This window comes from Phyllopteryx taeniolatus, chromosome 8 (assembly GCF_024500385.1).
Source record: "Phyllopteryx taeniolatus isolate TA_2022b chromosome 8, UOR_Ptae_1.2, whole genome shotgun sequence".
Taxonomy (NCBI): domain Eukaryota; kingdom Metazoa; phylum Chordata; class Actinopteri; order Syngnathiformes; family Syngnathidae; genus Phyllopteryx; species Phyllopteryx taeniolatus.
Window position 1 is genome coordinate 5757903 of NC_084509.1, and position 22381 is coordinate 5780283.

Below are 22381 nucleotides of genomic sequence, written 5' to 3' on the forward strand. Positions count from 1 at the left end.
AGCTAAAATACTGACGGAGTGGCTTCAGAACAACTCCTTAAACCCAACTGAGCATCTCTGGAAAGACCTGTAAATGGCTGCCCACCAACATTCACCATCCAACCTGACAGAACTGGAGAGGATCTGCAAGGAGGAATGGCAGACGATCCCCAAATCCAGGTGTAAAAAACTTGTTGCATCATTCCCAAAAAGACTCATGGCTGTATTACCTCAAAAGGCTGCTTCTACTAAACACTGAGCAAAGGTTCTGAATACTTATGGCTGTGTGATATTTCAGTTTTTCTTTTTTAATAAATCTACAAAAATTTCAAAAATGCCGTTTTTTTCTGTCAATTTGGAGTGCTGTGTGTACATTAATGTGGAAAAATGAACTTAAATGATTTTAGCAAATGGCTGCAATATAAAAAAAAAAGAGTGAAAAATTTAAGGGGGTCTGAATACTTTCTGTACCCACTGTATACCAGTAATATAATTTATTCAAGGCTCAAAATATCACCAGGAAACTGTAAAAAGAAAAGTAACCTCTGTTTAATGAAATTAAAATAGCATACAATCAGTTACCAATACCGACTGGTAAATGGTATTGAAGTACGGTAGTTGCGTTGCTCCTGTTATACTAAGTGGCTTGATGCTTCCATATATTGCATATTGCTATCATTGCAATTTTCCAATTTGACATCGATGGTACTTGGTGACATGGAAAAGCCAAATTACAAGCAAAACACATTCTTGGATTCAACAGAGTGTGTGAATAAATGAGATGTTTTTTTTTTTTATATATTATTATTTTGAGGCATATTTTTCTGGAAAATATAGGTTGAACTCCAATCTTCACCACTTTTATTTTTTTTACTTTTTCCATAATTAAATAAAATAAGAAATAATGCTAGAAAAGCTCATGTTATTTACTTTTCAAAAACACCAACATTTGGTGCCTCCCAAAATGAGCATTAAAATACATAAAAAATGTTCCTCGAATCAGTTCAATATAAAGGATCATTAATATCATTGTAAGGGGAGGATTGATGGGGGTGTATTTTACAGCATGTACCTATGTTCACCTCATAAATTGAGCTCACTGTTCATCATAATTTCACAATGTAAATACCCATAAATGCAGTTTACCACCTTTGTAAAAATAGATCCATCCATTCTCTGTTCCGCTTATCCTCACTTGGATTTGCGGGCGTGCTGGCGCATATCCCAGCTGACTTTGGACGAGAGGCGGGGTACACCCTGAACTGGTTGCCAGCCAATTGCAGGGCACTTAATAAAAATATGTACGGTATTGTAATCGTTTCCTACTTGGCTTCTAGACTGAAGTCACAGCTAATCTGATTTGCAAGCATTCAATTTATTTATCACAAATGTTGCTTTAAAGATGGTGTCGAAGGAGATTCTGCATTGGCCCTATTCACCACCACCACCCCTTGAAAAAAAGAAGCAATGTGCTTAAATCATGTGAATTATTGGTGACAGCCACATCCTCGGAGAGACAGGAGAGACACTGCTTGTTAACACAGAGAATGAAACAAGACTAATGTGCAGTTCAAGGACAAAGAAAATGGTTGAATAATTGAAAGGCCCGCTCTCACTTGGACTATGTGTTAAAAGAGGCTGACAAGCACATCACGTTGCTCTCACTTTTCCAGTCAGTTTCCGCTCTAGTGCTGAACTGTCCCCTTTGGCGCACCGGCATTAGGCATTATTTCACGTAAGCTCTGTTCGTACATTCCCATGAGTGCCTGAGCTCTATTTTAGGCACAAAGAGTAGACAGTGTTTACAGTCTTTGATTTACTGATGGGCGACCCATAAGACAAGGGTCAATCTGCACCAAATATCTGGCTTAGCAGACAGTTAACCAACATGGCTCCCTAAGGACCCATGGTCCCTCCTAGTAAGGTTACTTAATGTTGCCATTTGTACATTTACCCAGGAGCTTTTGGTCCTCACCGTGGGGCCTTCCAGAGGGCTTTCTATTCAGGAAGATGGAACAGGATGAAAGAGGGAAATTTTATGCATGGATGCTAATTCACCAGATATATAACGGCCACAAAGCGGATGTATGTATAGTGATGAAGTACAGATGCACTAAAGTATGGAAAACAGGAGTTCTGCCAAATTAGCTTGGCTAACTGTAACACAATCCAACACCATCTGCCTGGCTTGCAACTCTTAGCCTTTTTTATCGTTTGCTGCATGGTTTGATATAAATGTATTTTAGCCGAGCCCTTGGGAGCTGCATACTGTATATTACAACTGCTGACATGTATAGTTTACAAAGCGTCTAGGCTGCTGATCAAGGTATACTTAGGGTGTGTGTGGAGTAAGGCTATATCATCTCAAAACACATGCATCCTGCTGCTTTCATTTTTTTAAAAATGTGCTTGTATTTTGAAGTTAAAAATAACGCGCCAAAGGGCCAGGGGATACCTCTGATGATCATTCAGTGCCATGAGACATCAATCAGACTGAAGGTGTTGTGAGATACAAGCTTCTTGATTGATATTTTGTGTCACTTTGATGTGACCAGATTTCGATTTAGGTACTGACTGGGGGCCCCTGGGATTTTGGTCAATATGGTGCTTGCCAAACTATATTTAGCCCACCCGTCCTGTCTCAAACCCACTAGCATCACTTGTCAACCTTGATAGGACAATTAGTTTGAAGGACTGAAAAGTAGTGTCATATTGTGAAAACTGTATGCATGATTACAAAAAAGTGATTGCCTTATTCTCAGTAAATATGCTAAATAATTGCATTACGTTAGGCATTGCATTGTGCTAAAACAATCGATTTTGAAGTCGGCCAAGACACTTTTGAATCCTGGTCAATTTAAAGTCTTGAAAAGCTTCGTTAGTCATACAGTATACAAGTGGGAACAATGCTCTATAGGAAGCTCCCGACTGGTTTGACCATTAGATGATTTTCAAACATTGACTCAATTTTCTTTATTTAAGTTTTCAGCATAGATCCAAGCAAACATGACATGAAAAGTAAGTTGCTTCATTATTAGCACTGTTCTTTTTGATTGTATGGACAGGAGGAACGTCTTCTTCGTTCTGATTTGTTTGACAGAAACCTTTTGCATTATCAACACAGGACTACAGGACTTAAGTGGAATAGGAATGACCTAAATGTGCAGCATGTCATGGAAAAGTTGTGACTTTCACTCATTCAGTATGTATGTGATTTTTCATTTATCGTGCAAAGACCTTGCAACTAAAATGAGGTAAGCTTTGTGTTTACCATTAAGAAAAATACATTGTTGTGTGGGTTATAGTGGGTGTGGTACAAGATGATTGCTTTCCAAACAAAAGATGCTACATGTTAAGTTATTCAGAGAGAGGGAGAAACAAATATCCTATTTATCTACAGTATTATCTATGATCGATGATAAAAGACAAAATTGAAAATGTGCAGACAACAACACACAAGAAAGAGCGCTCATTCCATAAGGCCAATGGCATGTAATTATTTCCCCAATGGCTGGCCATGTGTTTATCAGAATGGAAATGTGTGCATAATAACAGGCTTCATTCACAACGCCTGCAAAAATGTCAAGGCTTTCGACATGTCAATCAAGCCCCAGAATAGAAGGAAAAATTATGTGCTGCTGTAGTATTAAATGATAGACAGACAATCTCCCCCCTCGCCACCCTATTCTTGATTGAGCCCTAAAATGACCAGAATATACATAGTACTGAAGCAAAACTGAATGAACTAAAGAGAAGGCAGACACAATGAGATAGAGGGAAGTCATCTCATCAACATGTCATACCTTTATCATGTGCAGAAACAGATAGCTGGGTGAAATGCATTTACCGCCTGAAAACGCCTGGAGACAAACAACAAATGATAGTCAGCGTTGTTCCTTCCATAGCATTGAATCTTTTGGGGGGAAAGATTAGGATTTGTACAGCAAATGACAATTAGATAATAGAGGCAACACCCCAAAAAGCTTGTCACTATGATCTACTTTCCATTATTGTCATATATTATTAGATTAGATTAAAAAATTGCTATTTAAGGGACATGCTCCACGTAGAAATGGGGACAAAAGAATCGAGAAAAATATGTGGGCTTTCAAAATTAATCTCCCTTACATGGCTATACCATGAGAGATGGTCCTCTTTGTCACAGACCACCTATTGAGAAGGATTAAATCCAAGGTATGTGGATGATTATTTTTTAATATGCACATGTACAATAAATATATGAGCGAGCCTTGCAAACACTAGCTGGATTAGAACAGAACACCTTTTTTAGGCAAATCTGTGAAAAAGACAGCACATTATTTGGGGATGCGGATAAAAGAGACATACTGTACTGTTTGGATTTAACCTTTACAAAAACAAAACCCCACACACAGAGTGTATAATAATCATATCATAAATATATATCATAAACTATAGTCAATTAATAGCATGTCCTTGTGTGAGCAACCACAGCAATGGCGGAAAAAATGACGATTAAATTCTTGTAAAACAATGAGCCACACTTTTTTTTCCATCATCAATTTTAAACCAGTTTGGTCTCTTATTTTTCATTATTAAAACATTTGTCAACCAGTCATTCGGTACTGAGATCTCAGTCCAGACTGCTCAGTGCAATATGGCTTATTCAGGAATAAGTAGGAAATGAAGATGAACAAAGACTTGAATGTACACAAAAGTGAGCTGTGCATATGCAAGGTGTTTGTTGCATGTCACCAATATTATACAGTAGGTGAGTACACTTGGGTTTTACGATGGCGTTGGTTTGACAAAGGAATGGGTATTTTAAATAATAATAGACCCCATGTGTCCTGAATGGAATGGGATCAGCTGGATTCTTCCACTGTACTCTACAGGTTTGCACCCCCCCCCCCCCCCCCCCCCCCCGACCCTAACCCCCACGTTAATGGATGAGAAAGCACCCAAAAACGAACCTTTAAGCACAGTATATACACTGAAACAATATTAATAACCAGTATCATGACAGTGACCTCTAAGTTGTAACCTTGGCTGTCTCTTTGGTTTGTGCTTCTTTTTTTTTCTTTTTTTTGACAAAATCTGAGCTCAAGCGACAACTGTGAGGGAAGAAGAATATCAAAAATGCCCCAGCTTGCGAGAACATTGGTGTCATGCAGGTTTTTGGCTTCATGCCACCTGAAGGCACAGCATCACAACAAACGTGTTGTTTATTTTTCCCTCACATCTCTCCTGTCTGGGATAGAAACTTTAACAAAGTTAGGAAGGACAACAGAGAGTTCATGCCAAAGAGCAGAGCAGCAATTGCATTAAAAACGTATGAGCGCCTGCTTGGCTGATTCCTCTGTGCCTCATCTGTTATGGCAACAAAGGGCTGTGGCTGTCACTCATGTGTTCCAGAGAACACGCTAGCAAGGACACTGGGAGCAAAATCTCACCAGTGTAAATCTTTAAACACTGAGGTCACCTGCACATTTCTTTGACAATTAATGTCGAAAACCATGGGGGGAGGATGCTGTGTTAGTTTGTATGAGCGAATGTCACTGAATCGGGTTAACCAAGCAGAATTGTCTCGCAATAATCAATTCTTAATTTCATGCAGAGTGCCTTAGACTAATCTGTGCAGCAAGAGAAACCAATGAGCTTTGATTGTAGTGCTTGTTAAATATAAAACAATGAAAACCAGTGGGCGGGGTTTCTCTGTCTAATTCATGAATTTACAGAACCCTGATCATACAGCAACTGACGGTATGGTATTTGTCATTAAAATTAAGAGAATTGCTTAGGTTTACATTTAACTGGATGTATTGTGCACTGTACTCCCTGAAAATCATTTTCTACAAAGACGTTAAGCAGGATAATCCTGCTATGCATTTAAATGACCTCATCTTACAGAGCAATATAAAATTCATGAGCTCCGTCTGTGTATCATCAGAAATATCCAAGTCCCATGAGTATCACCAAAGGTAAAACATTTATTAAAGCTGATTTCCTCAAAATGACAATGTTCAACGGGGGAAACGGGACAGCAGTATAGGGAGAGATGCTGATACGTACCATATCATCTTATACAATTCTAAGCAGGTTCTCCCTCCTGTATGACCTTGATCTGTGCAAACGGCTCGTGACACACACGCCTACACACAAACAAACACGTTGGGGTTCTAATCACTGGGGACAATCTGGTGAAAACAATCACTCTGTTAATTGAGAGTACTTTAGAAGAGGAGTGTATCAAAAACACACACAGGCTTAGTTTACAGGGACATATTAGTTATTTAGTGAGTCATTCCTCTTATCACTTAGACTTTGTAAACAGCCAATGGGGACGTAATGCAATCTCCGGTGCCGCCTGCTTGAGTCTTGAATCACTGGAAAAACAATATAACAAAACAAACAAAAAAAGAAAATATCCCCCAGCCTCAGTTCATTATCTATGACAAAGTGACTACCAGCACAACTGTCGTTGGAAAGGAAAGTCTATATATTTTACAGTGTATAAATTGTGATGTATTTTGACAAAGGACATACAGTATAGTATAGTATAGTGGGTCGAAGTCGAAGTCAAAGAAGAAGAAGAAGAAGAAGAGGTGGAAAGCGGGTTCTTCGGCAGAAAGAGAAGAGGAAAACACAGAGCCTAGAACTGAATGTGGGGACTTTGAATGTTGGGACTATGACAGGAAAATCCCGGGAGTTGGTTGACATGATGATTAGGAGAAAGGTTGATATATTGTGTGTCCAGGAGACCAGGTGGAAAGGCAGTAAGGCTAGAAGTTTAGGGGCAGGGTTTAAATTATTTTACCATGGTGTAGATGGGAAGAGAAATGGAGTCGGGGTTATTTTAAAAGAAGAGTTGGCTAAGAATGTCTTGGAGGTGAAAAGAGTATCAGATCGAGTGATGAGGCTGAAATTTGAAATTGAGGGTGTTATGTGTAATGTGATTAGTGGCTATGCCCCACAGGTAGGATGTGACCTAGAGGTGAAAGAGAAATTCTGGAAGGAGCTAGATGATGTAGTTCTGAGCATCCCAGACAGAGAGAGAGTCGTAATTGGTGCAGATTGTAATGGACATGTTGGTGAAGGTAATAAGGGTGATGAAGAAGTGATGGGTAAGTACGGTATCCAGGAAAGGAACTTGGAGGGACAGATGGTGGTAGACTTTGCAACAAGGATGCAAATGGCTGTAGTGAACACTTTTTTCCAGAAGAGGCACGAACATAGGGTGACCTACAAGAGCGGAGGTAGAAGCACACAGGTGGATTACATCTTGTGCAGACGATGTAATCTGAAGGAGGTTACCAACTGTAAGGTAGTGGTAGGGGAGAGTGTGGCTAGACAGCATAGGATGGTGGTGTGTAAGATGACTCTGGTGGTGGGGAGGAAAATTAGGAAGACAAAGGCAGAGAAGAGAACCATGTGGTGGAAGCTGAGACAGGACGAGTGTTGTGCAGCTTTTCGGGAAGAGGTGATACAGGCTCTCGGTGGACGGGAAGAGCTTCCAGAAGACTGGACCACTGCAGCCAAGGTGATCAGAGAAGCAGGCAGGAGAGTACTTGGTGTATCTTCTGGCAGGAAAGGAGAGAAGGAGACTTGGTGGTGGAACCTCACAGTACAGGAAATCATACAAGGAAAACGGTTAGCTAAGAAGAAGTGGGACACTGAGAGGACCGAGGAGAGGCGAAAGGAATACATTGAGATGCGACACAGGGCAAAGGTAGAGGTGGCAAAGGCAAAACAAGAGGCATATGATGACATGTATGGCAGGTTGGACACTAAAGAAGGAGAAAAGGATCTATACAGGCTGGCCAGACAGAGGGATAGAGATGGGATGGATGTGCAGCAAGTTAGGGTGATTAAGGATAGAGATGGAAATATGTTGACTGGTGCCAGCAGTGTGCTAGGTAGATGGAAAGAATACTTCGAGGAGTTGATGAATGAGGAAAATGATAGAGAAGGGAGAGTAGAAGAGGCAAGTGTGGTGGACCAGGAAGTGGCAATGATTAGTAAGGGGGAAGTTAGAAAGGCATTAAAGAGAATGAAAAATGGAAAGGCAATTGGTCCTGATGACATTCCTGTGGAGGTATGGAAGCATCTAGGAGAGGTGGCTGTGGAGTTTTTGACCAGCTTGTTCAATAGAATTCTAGTGCGTGAGAAGATGCCTGAGGAATGGAGGAAAAGTGTACTGGTGCCCATTTTTAAGAACAAGGGTGATGTGCAGAGCTGTGGGAACTATAGAGGAATAAATCTGATGAGCCACACAATGAAGTTATGGGAAAGAGTAGTGGAAGCTAGACTCAGGACAGAAGTGTGTATTTGCGAGCAACAGTATGGTTTCATGCCAAGAAAGAGTACCACAGATGGAAAAGTACAGAGAAGGTCAGAAGGAGCTACATTGTGTCTTTGTAGATCTAGAGAAAGCCTATGACAGAGTACCCAGAGAGGAACTGTGGTACTGCATGCGGAAGTCTGGAGTGGCAGAGAAGTATGTTAGAATAATACAGGACATGTACGAGGGCAGCAGAACAGCGGTGAGGTGTGCTGTCGGTGTGACAGAAGAATTTAAGGTGGACGTGGGACTGCATCAGGGATCAGCCCTGAGCCCCTTCCTTTTTGCAGTGGTGATGGATAGGCTGACAGATGAGGTTAGACTGGAATCCCCGTGGACCATGATGTTTGCAGATGACATTGTGATCTGCAGTGAAAGCAGGGAGCAGCTGGAGGAACAGTTAGAAAGATGGAGGCATGCACTGGAAAGAAGAGGAATGAAGATTAGCCGAAGTAAAACAGAATATATGTGCATGAATGAGAGGGGTGGTGGGGGAAGAGTGAGGCTACAGGGAGAAGAGATGGCAAAGGTAGAGGACTTTAAATACTTGGGCTCAACCGTCCAGAGCAATGGTGAGTGTGGTCAGGAAGTGAAGAAACGGGTCCAAGCAGGTTGGAACGGGTGGAGGAAGGTGTCAGGTGTGTTATGTGACAGAAGAGTCTCTGCTAGGATGAAGGGCAAAGTTTATAAAACAGTGGTGAGGCCAGCCATGATGTATGGATTAGAGACAGTGGCACTGAAGAGAAAACAGGAAGCAGAGCTGGAGGTGGCGGAAATGAAGATGTTGAGGTTCGCTCTCGGAGTGACCAGGTTGGATAAAATTAGAAATGAGCTCATCAGAGGGACAGCCAAGGTTCGATGTTTTGGAGACAAAGTTAGAGAGAGCAGACTTCGGTGGTTTGGACACGTCCAGAGGAGAGAGAGTGAGTATATTGGTAGAAGGATGATGAGGATGGAGCTGCCAGGCAAGAGAGCTAGAGGAAGACCAAAGAGAAGGTTGATGGATGTCGTGAGGGAAGACATGATGGCAGTTGGTGTTCGAGAGGAGGATGCAGGAGATAGGCTCTCATGGAAAAGGATGACGCGCTGTGGCGACCCCTAACGGGACAAGCCGAAAGGAAAAGAGTATAGTATAAATGATGATGATGAGTCTGATGATGAGGAAATACATACACCGTCTGGGACATCTTGTTACTCCCCTCAGTCAATAACCTGACACAAGCCCAGTCTGTCAAAGATTGATCAAGTCACTGACCTTTTGTAATTGAACTGTAACTGATTATAATTAGAGGAATCAGAGGACTGGACCGCGCAACCAACCAACAGTGAAGCTCACAAACTGGCTGGCCCATCATGCATTACATGTCATTCAAGGGTGTCACTTCCAAGAGAAATAGATCAAATAAACTTGTGCTAATACAAAACACAAAAAGGAATACGGATTATGGCATAAGGTGGGGGAAATAAATAACCATTACGATGAAACAAATCACTCAGTTTAGATAATTATTTAAAAGAAAGGGTAGCTTTAGCACAATAGCCTCTGTTCCTAACAATAATATTAGTGTTCTGTCTAAACCCACAACAAATCTGCACTTTACCATTGATGCATATCATTTTTATTGTTCCTTTTGCGAGATCACAATTGACTTGTGGAAATAGCAATAGCTCTGGTGGTGTTTTATCAGAGATGATAATAATAGATATGCACTTTATACCTTGGCAGAAGCATTGTAATGGCAGTGATAAGATCTGGTAATGTGCAATTTAAACCTGATAACAACAACAAAAACGTGTTAAACATTTATTGCTCCGCTGTGTGCCATTCTGGTGCTTAAATTGCTTTTTAATGTTGAAGTGCTAAAAAGAAGGAAAAAAAGACTCATGATGAAATTTCTTGCATTTGCTGGTGCATGGTTGTCAAACATTACAACATGCTGTTCTACATTAACATATGTGATTGTTCTATGACACGTCACTGTTCTGTTCCCACTCAGTGACGGTGCGAATGGTGCCCTGCAACTGACTGGTGACCAGTTCAGGGTGTAGTCTGCCTTTCGCCCGAAGTCAGCTGGGATAGGCTCCAGCGCCCCGTGACCCTAACCAGGATAAGCGGTGTTGAAAATGGATGGATTGTTCTATGACATTGTATGCTTCCTCTTGCCACTCTATGAAACCATCTACCTGAGCCTAATCAGTAGTCAGCAACCCTGTTCTCCCCCATGAACTGCCATCTGAGAAAATGGTTTCTTTTCACATAATACAGAGATAGGTTTGCTATCTCTCACCAGTATATGTCAAATGCCACGAGTTTTGCAGCTATTTCATTTTGCTCGGTGGATCCATACTCAGTTGCCACTAATGATAAAGTCACTTAAATGGATAGCACTTCGGCCCACTGGAGATAATCTTCACCAAAGAGCCGCTGTTCTCTGAAGGCTCACCTTGACGTTTGAATAATTTGTTCATGACCATTGTGCCAAACAGCAAAAGTGAAGGTTGATTATGAATGCTTTATGTACAATTGATGGAAGAGAGCTTATATAAGCAATAATGACTTGTCCATTGGAAACATGTCACTAAAAAAAGAGTATGCTCACTATCCAAAAAATAAATTGGATTTTATTTGAATGTGCCTTGAGAAAATTATCTTGCAATTTATTGGGTTGTCTTGAATATTTTCTGATGAGAGACAACAGAACTGTAGCATTATTATGGTTACTATCAGTGAAGATAATGGGGAAACATTTTTTGAATTGGATGTAACTAAACAATCAATTGATTTTTCAATTAAGCCTCGTTTAAATGTGCTAGCATCTACACAGTTGCTTGATGTCTTTAAAAATAGTCTTCTCCTAGGAAGGGGAAATGGTTGAAGATTAGGCAGTTTTCCATTTATCTTCAGTTCAACATCCCTTGAGAAGGCTATACCGTAGGTATAGTGCACCTTACAGTGTGAGAACCTATCCAATCCAGCTTTTGCATAAAGATGATATACAAAAAAATTAGAACAGCATATTAGTCATCGATGTCATACTCAATTTCTTTAACATGTCTTTACTTATTGCCATAGCAACTTACACTAAGTACTCCCAACTCCCAGCAAAGATTAGGTGCATCCTCAGTAAGTCTCATAAGTCCATGCGTTTTCATTCCATATCATCTCTACAAGGATATAACAATTTAGTGGAGTAAACCAAGCATTTCCCCTAATAATTCCCAAAGCATACCACCACTTCAATACTTTGTGTGTGGTTCATGTGTGGATCAGGAATAAGAGCAATACTGTAAATGCACAAAATTGTTCGTATCTCTCTGCTACCTATAAAGATTGAGAATTATTTTAGATTACATCAGGAAGTGACCACTCTTCTAACCTCTCTGCTTTAATACTGTCTTAGAAATCGCCTTGATGTCATGTTGCATTTATGACATCTCAAGGGCTAATCCTTCCACAGTTGTGGTAGGCTGCTGATGTTATTTTTGGCCGTGCTTCAGGAACAAATCATTGACAGAAAAAAATGCAGATAAGTTAGATCACCATTTGAGGCCTTGTTGATCGCTGCTGTAGTTGAGCAAACCTATACGAAATGTGAAGCTGTCTTTATCTTTTGGTAGTGTCACATACACAAACACCAAATTACAAAAAACAATGTTCGTAGTTTTGTTGGAGAGTGAGGCTCCATATCTATCACCATTTCAAGGACTTTAGACATAGCACAACAAGGTATTTAAGTCACATAAATTTTGGAAAAATGGGTCACATCTTGCGCACCTGAAATTAATTCAAATAACTAAATGATTACATTATACACAAATTAATTCAACACATTATTTATGCTATTCATAGCAGCCATCACTGAGATTTCTTAGATCACAGGTGTCAAACTCAAGGCCCAGAGGCCAGATCTGGCAAGCCATATCATTTTATGTGGCCCGTGAAAGCAAATCTTTTGTCAACTTCCATAATTCTTGCTTAATTCTGTGCCAAAATTTCCAATTGTCATACAAAATAATGACGTTGAGGTATTGCTAGCATTTTATGTTACTAAACCTCCTTCTACAGTAACTTGAACAATAGTTGAACAAACCACAGTATTATCCTTGACTTTTGATTTTAAAAGTGGTTATCCATCAATTTGTTGTTTATGCAATATGAATATGGATATAGGTAATACTATGATGAGGCGATTAAAGACATTTATGAGGGAAATCGTAATTACAAAGTGGCTTGTGACAAAAACAAGTTTGACACGCTTATCTTAGATGGTTTGTTGAATTGTACTACAGTGCTAAAAAAAAATTACAAAAAAAGAACGACAATTACTTACTGTAGAAATGACAATTCAGATGCAAGGACTTAAGCAACCAAATGTGACAGCTTTCTGTAGTCTAATCCTCCTTAAGTGTAATGCTCTTGGGGTACTGCTCATTGTAAAAAAAAATATGAACGCTTTGCCAGTTTCTGCGAGTCAAACAAGAAAATCAGCCCTTTTGCTCAATATGAAAACATGTTTTATATTGGCTTAGTCGCTCCTGATACTGACAGTTTGTACATATTTTGTCCGTTCATCCATTTTCCGTGCCGCTTATCCTCACAAGACAGTAAGCCAATATAAAACTAGAAAAATATATCTAGATACTGTATAAGTGAACAGGAAGTATACACCACCCAGAGAAGAAGTTATAATAGAAAAAAAATATGCCCCCAAGGCACCACTCATCAATGTATATTTTTTAAAGATAGTTAATCTGATTATGCACTTCTTGAAATCATAGTGAAAATAAGAAGATAATGGAACACATTTAAAGTAACATTTATTGTGAACTCAACTATACCAATTTGACATTTCAATAGTGTGCTGGAACCTTGAGAGTGCAATACACCAATAGAAATGATGTGGGGGAAACACCCTTTCAAGAAAAAAAAAACTGAATAGATTTAGAAATGACACCATTCCCTTGTTCAGTTGTCTCTCCTTAAAAGGAAGCTGTAAGGTGCATTGTGGACAAAATCAGACGCTTTCCACAACATGTACAGTATTTGACCAAAAAGACCTTCAGAAGGAAAGATAAAGCAAAATACTGCAGTATGCCCATTGTTTCACAAGCACAAACCAAACAACGTCCAACAAATGGTCGCATCATATTTCATGAGCTGTACTTTTTAAAATGTGCTTGTAAAAAAGGTCCAAAACGCAATACTTCATTTCTTCTTCGCTAATGTCAGATTATCAGATAGGGAACACTAATAAATTGTGTTCATATCACTACATGATAAAACCTTTGTTTCAAGCAAGGTCCAAAAACTAATTTTTTCGATATTCAAGGTTATTAGTGCTGATTTTGCTCTCTAACATTTTCTCAATCAGAGAAAAAATAAAATATGTCAACTGACCTCTTTAGCGGTCACGCCAATCACAAACAGCCAGATTCCAGACACTGATAGTGACTGAGGTTGTGGTTTGCAGCTGAGTGAATTCATCAGTAAGAGTCAAGGTACATTTTATTCATCAGGATTCCTCCTCCAATCAACCTCAACAGCAAGCTGATGGGTATTGCAGCTCCCGAAAGTGCCCTTTAGCTCTTGGACAAGGACTTTCTGTTCCCAACAGTGTCCTAGCTAGATCTACTGTACACAGTTTGCTACCACCAGTGACCAAGCAACATCAAGTGAACAATCTGTGGACCGAACAAGGACAATGAAACATCTCAAGGACACCCTTTGTTCCAACTGTGTCTAAACAATAAATATTGTATCTATTGTAGATCCTCGTTTACAAACAATTTAAAAGCTACATATAATCTACAAGTTTGTTCCCAACAACTTATAGTTATGTACATTATCTGCTCTCACATAGGCACAAACAACGAGTGTACATCTATCTTAAACATTTTGTTCTCAACAGTATCAAAGGAGCATCAAGTATACTATAGTCTCTTTGTTTGCCACAGTGGCAAATGCAACTTTTTCAACTCCTGTAAAGTATTTGTCAGGTACATAACCCACTACATAGAACTATAATAAACATACATTATCAGTCAAGTTTGGTTTGTAGTGTGAAAAAGGGAAACATGGTGCCTTCCTGTCCAGTAATGTGGGTTTGGTATAGGTGGATTAAGCGAGGTCCCAAACTGAGTGCTACAGACTGTTAGGCTTTAGAGATTTGGTGGAGAGGGATTGACGGTAGAGCGTGTAGATCAGGGTGGAGATTGAAAGCAGATGGCTGTGATTTGGGAGCGATTATCCAGCCGGTATTGTCACTGATCTCCATCATCCTGTTTCTATTTCTCAGGAAGTGCAGCTCATCTCAGACAGAGAATCCAGCTGCCCCAATCCCCGGCAATGGACTGTGTTAATGGGCGAGGATTAACGATACCTCATCCCCAATTTTCACAGAGCATCTAGGGTAGATTCTCTGACTGCGACCAACTTCGGTCATAAATTAAACCGAGCAATTGTATTTTGTTTACACCTTGGCCCATCTGTTCTCAGAACAGTGCAAAAAGAAATCCCATAGACTGCTGTTATTGGAATATTTTTGTTATTCCCCAGACATCAAGAAAGAGAGGGACCAAAAAGACTTGCCAAAGAGGGACATTAGTTTGAAACTATAGCAAGTAATGAGTGATGGAAGAAAACCCATATTAGTCTGATATGTCACCAGGGCATATCTTGGCCTACAGAAGTCTATTAAAAGCCAGTTTCTATCAAGAGTGTCTGTTTATTCAAATCCTAGTGCACAACAAGGTCAACCAATCTTTCTAAGAAGGCACATTTAAAACAAGGTTAATCTAGATGCTATGCAGAGGGCATAATAATCTGAGTGCTACGTTGAAAGCCGTAAACGTTAACTTGGGACAATGAACGATACGCAGTTACGCACACATACTTTCATATGTGCACTATACTTTCACATGTGTTAAAGTGCCCCTCGATATCTTCGCCAATATATGCAAATGTTTCCAATATCTTTTTATTCACTTCTGCTTTTATGAGGTTACTTGTCAGCGATAATGCTCTTTCTTCCTTCTCATTATTTTTGCACATGAATTTGCCGAGGTGAGCGTGAGTGCCCAGGTTTTACAGCACTCAAGGACCTGATATAGCTTTTGTAGAGTCCATTCAGGTATATCTACCTGTGCTTGTTAAGTCATTTATAGTGAATTAGTTATATTTCAAATTATATGGGAATTTTAATTAATAATTAAAATTCAATGCAAAATGTGCCTGCCTGATTACAATGTCTCCATGTAAATTCAATAAACAACTTTCACAGTGGTTATTCCCTGCCTTGGCGGCACGGTGGCCGACTGGTTAGAGCGTCAGCCTCACAGTTCTGAGGACCCGGGTTCAATCCCCGGCCCCGCCTGTGTGGAGTTTGCATGTTCTCCCCGTGCCTGCGTGGGTTTTCTCCGGGTACTCCGGTTTCCTCCCACATCCCAAAAACATGCATGAATTGGAGACTCTAAATTGCCCGTAGGCATGACTGCGAGTGCGAATGGTTGTTTGTTCCTATGTGCCCTCCGATTGGCTGGCAACCAGTTCAGGGTGTACCCCGCCTCCTGCCCGACGACAGCTGGGATAGGCTCCAGCACGCCCGCGACCCTAGTGAGGAGAAGCGGCTCAGAAAATGGATGGATGGATATTCCCTGCCTTGATATATAAAGTGATGCTATTGACGTAATTTTAATTCATTTAGATTTGTAATTGGGTAAAGACAATCATTGGGGGCTGGGAATGGAAAGTTTGGAGGGCACAAAGGAACTAATTGAAAAATATATTATGAAATGTGCGGCACGGTGGCGACTGGTTAGAGTGTCAGCCTCACAGTTCTGAGGTGCGGGGTTCAATCCCCGTCCCCGCCTGTGTGGAGTTTGCATGTTCTCCCTGTGCCTGTGTGGGTTTTCTCCGGGCACTCCGGTTTCCTCCCACATCCCAAAAACATGCATGAATTGGAGACTCTAAATTGCCCGTAGGCATGACTGTGAGTGTGAATCGTTGTTTGTTTCTATGTGCTCTGCGATTGGCTGGCACCCAGTTCAGGGTGTACCCCGCCTCCTGCCCGATGACAGCTGGGATAGGCTCCAGCATGCCCGCGACCCTTGTGAGGAGAAGTGGCTCAGAAAATGGATGGATGGATTATGAAATGTGTGTAAACAAAATTTTTGAAACCATGACCTTAGTTTAAAAATGTAAATTATGATATATATTTTGGAAGACGTTTAAAACGGAAGCTGACACTTTTTCCAATCCTAGAAATATTCTGTATCTGGTCATTTATGCTTCATGTATAAAGTATCTATATACATCTATAAAGTATCTATATACATCTATAACTTGTCAGTTAAAAATATGAAGAGCCAGTTTGGGCAATGAGGAATTTTGGTTGAGGGAAAATAAGGGACAGAACAATAGTGATGTTTTATGTGACACCTGATAACAGGATTGACATTAACCTGGCAGGTATCTTTCCATGACGCATTGAGCACACTTATTAAGAATATAAGAATATATGATTATCCAGAATTATAAGTCTTTGAAATCAGAGTTCTATTGAGAGGAAACATGTCAGTGCAGTGTATGTGATGGCATCACTCCAGCTGTGTACCTGGCTAAAATTATGATGGTCATTGTACATGTTTTTCAGCCCAAGACTTCCATGACAAATGGTGTCAGAAATGACCTTTGTAGCGTTATGGCACAGCAAGTGATCCTTGTGTGATAGACCCTGGAGATAATGATGTACAAGTATGGTGGCATTGGGCACCTTTGTGGCACACGGGTCCACCTCTGAAATGGGGAACTAGTGTGAGGGAGTGTACTATGACTACAACTTTGTACAGGATCTGGTTACCATGCAGCGCCATTGACAAGTTTATCAATCCAATAAAACTAGGTTAAAATTTGAATTGAGGTTACTACTCACTATGTTTGTGGCCGATGGTGTCATGAGTCAGATGGTTAGCCATGAGTCCATCAATGGGATGTCAGGCCTGAATGAACTATGAGACAAGTATTATAGGTTGGCGGTCACATGTTCACCGCTAGGAGGAGGAAGTACTGCATTGTCACTGCGGTTTTGTACATGAAGTGGCCCTGGTGGCAAGGAGTCTGGCTTTTTCGTGTCATATCGTAGTCCATGTAGAGGTTTGTAAATAGACCTGGGTTGAAAATCTGGGTTGACGGTGCTATTCCTCAGACTTCTGTGACAGACTTGTGTCAGAAGTGGGTTGGTTAGATGGAATGTCCAAGGAAAATAGAACATTGGTCTTGTGGTCAGTGTACAGGATTGACAACACATGACAGTATGGTTCTAATCAGGTCTATCGAAGAGCTAGATGTTGACTGAAAAAAGTTATTCAAAATATCTCTTGAACAGACCTGGGAAAAACACCTGTGCTTTACAAATCTCATTAATTTAGCTTCACATTAAGCTGCAACAACACTTTGAAGTCAGTCAATTTCACTTTAAACCCTTTATCTGGTAAACAGATGCTTCATTTTAGAACCCCTGGAAGCTATTCTATTAGATTACTACGTGTTATCGGGAAAATGAGATTATATTGAGAGCGAAGGTTAAAGGTGAAATTAAGTGAGGCTCCATTACGTGTGTCACCTTGCCTGGAGTGCCACTCTCACCAAGTTCAGCAGGTTCAGTATTCTCTGTGACATGATCCTGCATGAAAAAACAACAACCTTTCGGACAACGTACAGCAGTTACAAAGTGTGAGTTGGCTTCCCATTACAACACATACCCCATCAGAGTTCATGGTTGTACATTGTCTCTGTAGAGCAGCAGTGTGTGTGAGTGGGTGTTGCTGGGTGAAATACAAGGCCTGGGCCACCCAACAGAGGAGCCCTAAATTTAGAGCTAGTGGCATGTTAATAATTTAACTGAACGGGAATGATACGATGGACAAGATTGCAACTTCAGAACCTTACGGCAATGTGCTATTTCCAACATATTCAACTAAAATATTATTGTTGTTGATAAAAGGTGCTTGTCACTTGTCATGACATTTCTTTTTTCTAATTGGATTTTATGTTGAATTACTTTCTGTCAGGTGTGCATTTCAGAAGTCAGGTGTACTTTCTATGTATGTGGGAATTCAATGTCACTTTGTAAGAGAAATGCGGGAGGGGGTGGGGGGACATTTGTCTGCAGTTTGTTTAGGATGCTTTAGCCAACAGTTTCTATGTCAGACCATTCAGTCAACAATTCAATTTCTTACTAACTATCAACTTACAGTAGGCATTATTAGGTCCTAAAAGCCAGAATCCCTTTTGTTCTTTAAATTTATTGGAGGGCACATACCCTGTGCTCAGCCTTTACAATGAGACAAAAAGGACAAGAACATTTCAAGCGACTTCAATGGCTTACAATACGCTCCAAGGGCATCTCAACATATATGTATTCAGATAAATAACCAAGTATAAAACAATGCTACGAGGAATGTAAGACTACAGTGTATTATGTAGCAGTTACAATACATCTAAAGCAGATGTTTAAAAATATCTCTAGTGAAGGAAAATATTAATGTGCATATGAGAAGAAGGTAAAATATAGCTTTGAGGTTTTGCAGACATATTTTCAACCTTGGGAAGACACCCCAGCTTTGTTCTATATGGCATAGAGGCATTATGCTGATGAGGGTTTGCCCTGTGAATATATTTACTTAAAAGAAAAAAACATTTTGGCTTGGGAGCTAATTGAGTGCTCTGAAAATGCAATGCTTGGCTGGTTTGCATTCACACAAGGGTGGCAAATAGAATTTTGTCGCAGGTTTCAGAGCGTGCAAGGAGAAGAAAAAAAAGGCTTGGCAGGATTTAAGAGTTTAAGCTGGATCTGTGTCTGGTTTAGCCCGTAAGGTTTTCAAACATATTGGTGCGATGTATTGTTTTATTGACCAGCAGACAATGACAATTGCAATCATGTATTAAAATGTGCTATTTTTATTGGTTAATCACTAATTAGTACCTAGTTTTCACAGTAACAGTTGACTTTTTTTCATAAAAAAAATAATTTCTATGGTATGACATCTAAAATTTCCCTTGAAGAGGTACAATTTGGGCAGCACGGTGACTGACTGGTTAGAGCGTCTGAGGACCGGGGTTCAAACCTCGACCCCGCCTGTGTGGAGTTTGCATGTTCTCCCCGTGCCTGCGTGGGTTTTCTCCGGGCACGCCGGTTTCCTCCCACATCACAAAAACATGCATGCTAGGTTGATTGAAGATTCTAAATTGCCCGTAGGTGTGACTGTGAGTGCAAATGGTTGTTTGTTTGTATGTGCCCTGCGATTGGCTGGCAACCAGTTCAGGGTGTACCCCGCCTCCTGCCCGAAGATAGCTGGGATAGGCTCCAGCACGCCCGCGACCCTTGGGAGTCAATTTGAGATTTGACTAAAATAAAAAATTTATGAGAACGACTTGAAATTTGTACAAAATTGAGATTAACCAACATCCTATAATAGATTGCCTTTTGATGGAAGAGGTACTATTGTACACACAAAATACCAATGGAAATATTGTCCAATAGATAAAAAAAACATCTAACCCAAAAAGGCTATAAGTAGCACAGAAAATAAAAGACAAACATTCATACAAGAGTACTTTGATAGTCAAATTATGAATACAGAGTTTAAGCAGGAAGCCACTTATTGTCTCAAGTAAGGACTTTTAAGAATTGTATCCTCACATTCTCAAGAGGTTTGTAACCTTTGTGTGTGTGACACTGATTAGCGGAATAAACCACTTGTCTTGTTGTATTTTGACCTTTACCTCCTGTCCACCAAACAGCGACTTCCCTGTACTTATGGGCCAATTCATTTGCCAGCTCCCACTGACTAATTGGACATATAATTAATTCCCTTACCTTGAGCTAATTGCAAAGATTCCTAATTAAACTGCTAAATGTTAAATTCTCAAGGCATGGTTGTAAGACAAGTGCACTCTGATTAATTTGAGCTATCCAAGCTATTGCCAATTACATCAAAAGTGGTGTCCAATTAAAGTCTTAGTTTGGCACAGCACAAAACAAACAAACAAACAAAAAAAGCAAACAACAACAATATAAATATGCAAAAAAGGTGACTAATCAGTGTATATTTGTTTTTCTTCTCCATGGAACTATATTCTTCACTGAGACATATTCTGGGTTCTATAATGTAATGTTAATGCTCTTTTATAATACTTCTTCAGTTATATTTAAATATTCAATTTGGTTAATAATAATAATAATACAGTGATTTATGTGGTCTATCTCTCATTGGCAAACTGCCCGCTTCCCTGCCTGAACTGTCTTGTTTGAGGTTTGCACTCTTGAGTGCTGTCTGGTTCTGTTTACTTTTTCATAAAGCATTACTCTCACATGAGCAGTATGATGTGAATTTTAGAGAAATATCACAGTGGGAAACATGAGAATCCTGCTGTGGTAGTAGAAGTTCCGTGACTATTTATTCAGATTTCTTTGGAGGATATATTACCTTACAATCATTTGTAAGGTGAACACAAGTGTTCTCTGTCAATTGACTGTCTGTTGTCGTACTAGAGCGGCTCCAACTACCGGAGACAGATTCCTTGTGTGTTTTTGTACATACTTGGCAAATAAAGATGATTCTGATTCTGATTCTTATGTAGTATGTAGCAGTTAATAAATAATGAATAAATAAATAAATACACAACAACACATTAAAAGATAACATTTGACTTAGTCTTGAATACTTAGTATTAGTGGAATATGTCTTAAGTGTTTTGCTGCTGCACAGTTATGTGCAGAAAGAAATCAGAACATAACATTGAAAAAAAGTAGTCCCACTTCTACTATGGCCTCCACGTCTGCTATTGTATGATGTGGTGTGAGTGCAGTTCGTATCACAAGTGGCAGAAGGACTCAACTTGTGCCACTGGCTCAAACCTTGACCCAGCAACAGCACTCGGGTCGGGCCCAGTCACAGAGGATTGCTCTTTCTGCCTGTCTTAAGGATCCAGCTTAGGCGCGAGTCGATGGCCCGAAGAAAACTGTAAAGAGCAGATACACACTCCCAAGTCTGTTCACACGAGAATATGGCAGGAAAAAAAACATAAATATGTTTTGATTGATTTTTGAGTGATTTTTATTTGTTCATCAAGTTCAGATTTTTCTGCTAAAATCAAAACATCGATCTCAACTTAGACTAAAAATGTTATACCCTTCAATTTGATAATTAATTAATTATTTGATCCTCTTAGATGCAAGATCATTTCGAAGACAATTTCATTTAAGATTTATTTATTTATCAGCATTAGGTTTTATACCAGTAGCTGTGCTTTTTTTTATGCTTGGCTTGTAATGCTGACTGATCTCAACAAAGAAAGGCCACAGAAACGGCTTGTGTATGTTGGAGAAGATAAAAAAGTGTACTTTGAACCCTCAAAACATCCCACAAGTGTCTTATTGTCATCAATATAGACGTGCCCCTGATGAAAGGCCCCCACTGTTTGCTCTCATGTACAAGCTGCACCACATCCCGCAATCCACCCTGATATGAAGAAACCTGTTTGATTTCATTTCCTTTGCTTTCAAAGGAACACACACAACATCTAACAAAAAATGTCATATTGCCACCAAAGCGAGTGTCCTTATTTTGGGAAAAGATGGTCTACTTTGAGTCTATTCAGTGGGATATTGTGTCCTGCCACGGTAATTACTCACAAAGCTAAGCACAGCCTTAAATCTGCATTAACAGATGTGTGGAGGGAACACATTTGAACTCGCCACTACTCTGTGCATGATTGCAAAGAATTGAGCTTGTAGGCATCACAGAGTGCTGCACTTAACTCAGTCTCCTGCTTAATGACTCTTAATTCAGTGAGCCCCTTTCTCTCCGTTCGATTGTTGAGCAATTATCACTTAATGCTGGAGGTGGTATAGATGGTACACAGGCATAGCGGTGGGACAATATATCTTGTGCAGGTGATGCTAATTTTAAATATGGAGGTGGACAGTTATGGGATGACAACATTTTTTTACATCAACCCTGTAACCACTTTTTTACTGCAGCTATTACGAGGGCAACTCTCCATCTTTTGTCTCATTTGCA

General features: G+C 40.0%; 1 protein-coding gene across 11 annotated transcripts in view; it reads right to left on the reverse strand.

Moving 5' to 3' along the window:
• kirrel3b (kirre like nephrin family adhesion molecule 3b) overlaps positions 1 to 22381 on the reverse strand; it is a 210009-nt gene that overhangs the window by 163924 nt on the left and 23704 nt on the right. The gene's annotated exons all lie outside the window — the stretch shown is intronic.